Genomic DNA, 5000 nt, shown 5'->3' on the forward strand with positions numbered 1-5000 from the left:
GAACAGAGGGACCGCCGCCCTGGGTGACACCGCCCTCGCCTAAGCCCGTGGCTGCGTGCCACTTAGGATTTTTTTTCCGGACGCCTCGGTCAGCTGTGAGGGGTCTGCGCACATGCACCCGTCGGCCTCTCTCTCGCGGCACGGAGGAGAGGGGCCTGCCGGGTGGACAACGCTCGAACAGGACCCATCGATGGAGGGAGGAGCCTCCTTGCCTGAGCATCGGGAGCGAAGGGTCCCGAGCCGCAGGTGCCCTCCCAGAGTGGGTCGCGTCTGCCTGTCTGTCAGAGGTGGCACTCGGAACCCGCTCGCCAGCCGGGCGCAGGGCACGGCTGGGGGGAGACGAGCGGGCGACTCTCATGCCGGAGCCCAGAAAGCCACCGGTTCTCCCCTGATACCTGCTGGTGCCATGCAAGGCACCGCCCACTGGTCCCGCCCCCAGGAGAAGGCGGGCCGGCGTGGCTGGGGAGGCTCCGCCCCCTGCCCAGACGAGAGGCCTGGCTTCGTCTGGTCGGTATCAGGTGTTGTTGGGGCCCGCCTGGCAGCCCGGGGGGGGGGAGGGGGGGGGGCAGAGTGGCACACGGAGAGCACCGGGGAGGCCTCCGGGAGCTGGCCACTGCCCATCCCCCTCCCCACCCGCTCCACCCCCACCGCGCTACACCAAACCCCCCCCTCCCCCTTCCCCCCCCCCCCCAAAAACCTCTCTCACCAAACTGCCCCCCCCACCCCCGGCCCCTCCCCATCTCACCACCCCCACTTACCCATGCGGCCCGCCGTCCCCGTGCTGGCCGGGGAGGCTTCCCTTCTGCCCAGGCAGAAGGCCTGGCTTCGTCTGGTCGATTTCGGGACATTGTTGTGCCCGCCTGGCAGCCCGGGGAGCACCGGGAGGCCTCCGGGAGCTGGCCACTGCCCATCCCCCCCCCCCCAGCTCCAACCACACCGCGCTAAACCCCCAACCCCCCCCCCCCCCCCCCCTCACCAAACCCCCCCCCCCACCCCCCATCGTGCTAAATTAGGTGTGAATGGGGCCTCCTGGCCCACTAAATGCTAATGAGGCCGCCTTTTCAACTATGTGCAAATACGGCCGACCTGGTCAAATGCATGTAAATCCGGCCGCCTTTTCAACTGTGAAAATCCGGCCGCCCGGCTCAATTAGGTGCGAACGGGGCCGTCGGGTCACCTTAATGTAAATGAGGCCCGCCCACTGCCCTACATTTAAATGCGGGCGTACCGGTCAACTATGTGCGAACGGGCCCGCCTGATCAACTAGGTGTGAAAGGGGCCGGCAGGCCCACTGAATGTAAATGAGGCCGCCCGCTGTGCTTCCTTCATTAACCTTATTTATATTGGCATTATCTGTAGATAAAAAAATATGTGCATGTCCTATGAAGCTGTAGAGAAGCCTTGTTTTTTTTTTTTTCCCCCAGGTTTTATTTACTTACTTTTTATTTTGCATGTTCTGAAATATAGCTTATGTTTTCGTTGCCCTAGGGCAACGTTCTGCGATAAGGGGTAGATTTTAAGAGGCTTTCTTGACAGTGTGTTAGTATATTATTGCATGTACTTTTGCACATTGTAAGCACAATGTTTTTTAAATTATTTTCTAATTTAATTTAACGCATTTTGCAGAAAATGGACACAAGATTTTCCTATGGGAGTAAAACTCAGGATCAGCATGTTAGGGATATCCCATCAGACAGTGAGATAGACTGCAGTGACAGTGAGGAGGAGTGGAATGCAGAGAAAGGTTTGAGCAGAAGTGAAAGTAGGTTTTAAAATATTGCTTCTCTGGTTGTCATTGAACTCATTTGCATAAACAAATCAAATGTGTTGATAAATTTTTAGATGTCATTCAAATGAAATAAAGGTGTGTGCAGCAGACAGGGTATCCAATACAGTCATGTAAGCTTTAGTTGTGATGATGTATTTTTGTTGACGTATATGTATATATATTTATAGACGATCAATACACCAGTGATGAAGAGGAACATGACGATGACAGTCTGCCTGAAGATGACAGTAGTTCTTCCAAGACCCCTCGATGGAAAACATGTCACACCATTACCTCTCCTGTGCAAGCCACTTAACCTTACTGTTCAAGAACTTGAACAGTTCTTTGCCACTGTGCTCCATATGTCAATATTTGGTCTTCCAGCTACTCGCATGTTCTGGAGCCATAGTAGCCACATTGCACATGTTGCTGATGTTATGCCTCTTGCACGATGGGAAGCCATCAAAAATTTTGTTACTTTGCATTGCTCTCTGAGCATTGTATTATGATCTATGAAGACATAATTTTCTCTGTGGTTTTGTATCAGTGTTGCACAACTTTGCCCTTAGGCAACAAAAGATCATTTGGAGAGGGGGGCGGTGAAATAAATATGTACATACATAATCAATAAAATGTCCCAAAATTAACCAATAAGTGATGTGGAATAATTTCTTATCATGTACCATCAAATTGTGTGCGGTAGAGGGTTAATGTAAATGCGGCCGCCCGCTGCGCTACATGTAAATGCGGCCGCCCCCAGGTCAACTAGGTCCGAACGGGCCCGCCTGATCAACTAGACGTCAATCGGGCCGGCAGGTCCCCTGAATGTAAACGAGGCCGCCCACTGCGGTACTTGTGAATGCGGCCGCCCGGTCAACTAGGTGCGAACGGGCCCGCCCGATCAACCAGGTGCGAATGGCCCCGCCCGATCAACTAGGTGTGAACGGGCCCGCCTGATCAACTAGGTGTGAATGGGGCCGCCGGGTCCACTTAATGTAAATGAGGCCGCCAGCTCAACTAAGTGTAGACGGGGCCGCCTGGCCAATTAGGCGTTAATGGGGCTGCCGGGGAGGCTTCCCCTCTGCCCGGCTGGAGGCCCCGCAGTGGCCATTCGCCTCTGGGACATATTGGCAGAGTCCGCGGCCTATGCGTAGGCCCGGGCGGAGGCTGACCCTTGTCCGCCCTTGTCCTAGGCTCGGAGCTATGGTCGCCCCGTCTGGCCTTCGCTTATGGTTCGGAGCTATGGTCGCCCCGTCTGGCCTATGCTTAGGGTTTGGAGCTAGGGTCGTGTTGGAAACGTTTTCCTCTGTCGAAGCAGAGACCGGGAGACGTTGGCATATCTCTCCGGCCGAAGTTCCTCTTTACTGAGAACTCGCCAATGCGCCGCTGTAGTCATCCAAGTCTGACTAAGACTCAGCTCGGCGCAGCTTATACGTTTCAAGGGGGAGGGATACACAGAGGTGGAGACAAACTAAACAAAGCACAGCATGTTCCAGGAATCAGCCTGGAAGTTCCCCAGCCCTGATTTCATCAGCATAACACTGCCTTTCAAATGCCTCTCCAGGTGCTAACCCTAATTAGCATGATAGTATCACCCAGACCTTCACATTACCATAGCGACAAAGGCACGGCCTGGCCTTGAGATTAGCATTCACCTTTACTTTGGGGCCCCCACCCGGTGATCAGGAAGCTCACAGAGATGAAATGTCAATGTCTCAGACTCCTGGCCCCAGACTTGATCTTATTACAAATGTCCCCATCTTTACCCCCAACTGCAAATCCAATCTGCCTATCTCTCTCAGTTCATATACTGTCATGTTGGAAGCTAGACTGAACAATTTATAAATTTCGTCACTGCGGCCTATGCGTAGGCCCCGGGCGGAGGCTGACCCTTGTCGCCCTTGTCCTAGGCTCGGAGCTATGGTCGCCCCCGTCTGGCCTTCGCTTATGGTTCGGAGCTATGGTCGCCCCGTCTGGCCTATGCTTAGGGTTTGGAGCTAGGGTCGTGTTGGAAACGTTTTCCTCTGTCGAAGCAGAGACCGGGAGACGTTGGCATATCTCTCCGGCCGAAGTTCCTCTTTACTGAGAACTCGCCAATGCGCCGCTGTAGTCATCCAAGTCTGACTAAGACTCAGCTCGGCGCAGCTTATACGTTTCAAGGGGGGGAGGGATACACAGAGGTGGAGACAAACTAAACAAAGCACAGCATGTTCCAGGAATCAGCCTGGAAGTTCCCAGCCCTGATTTCATCAGCATAACACTGCCTTTCAAATGCCTCTCCAGGTGCTAACCCTAATTAGCATGATAGTATCACCCAGACCTTCACATTACCATAGCGACAAAGGCACGGCCTGGCCTTGAGATTAGCATTCACCTTTACTTTGGGCCCCCACCCGGTGATCAGGAAGCTCACAGAGATGAAATGTCAATGTCTCAGACTCCTGGGCCCCCAGACTTGATCTTATTACAATGTCCCCATCTTTACCCCCAACTGCAAATCCAATCTGCCTATCTCTCTCAGTTCATATACTGTCATGTTGGAAGCTAGACTGAACAATTTAAAATTTCGTCACTGCGGCCTATGCGTAGGCCCGGGCGGAGGCTGACCCTTGTCGCCCTTGTCCTATGGCTCGGAGCTATGGTCGCCCCGTCTGGCCTACGCTTATGGTTCGGAGCTATGGTCGCCCCGTCTGGCCTATGCTTAGGGTTGGAGCTAGGGTCGTGTTGGAAACGTTTTCCTCTGTCGAAGCAGAGACCGGGAGACGTTGGCATATCTCTCCGGCCGAAGTTCCTCTTTACTGAGAACTCGCCAATGCGCCGCTGTAGTCACCCAAGTCTGACTAAGACTCAGCTCGGCGCAGCTTATACGTTTCAAGGGGGGAGGGATACACAGAGGTGGAGACAAACTAAACAAAGCACAGCATGTTCCAGGAATCAGCCTGGAAGTTCCCCAGCCCTGATTTCATCAGCATAACACTGCTTTCAAATGCCTCTCCAGGTGCTAACCCTAATTAGCATGATAGTATCACCCAGACCTTCACATTACCATAGCGACAAAGGCACGGCCTGGCCTTGAGATTAGCATTCACATTTACTTTGGGCCCCCACCCGGTGATCAGGAAGCTCACAGAGATGAAATGTCAATGTCTCAGACTCCTGGGCCCCCAGACTTGATCTTATTACAAATGTCCCCATCTTTACCCCCAACTGCAAATCCAATCTGCCTATCTCT

The sequence above is a fragment of the Paramormyrops kingsleyae genome, unplaced genomic scaffold (genome assembly GCF_048594095.1).
Source record: "Paramormyrops kingsleyae isolate MSU_618 unplaced genomic scaffold, PKINGS_0.4 ups32, whole genome shotgun sequence".
Lineage (NCBI taxonomy): Eukaryota > Metazoa > Chordata > Actinopteri > Osteoglossiformes > Mormyridae > Paramormyrops > Paramormyrops kingsleyae.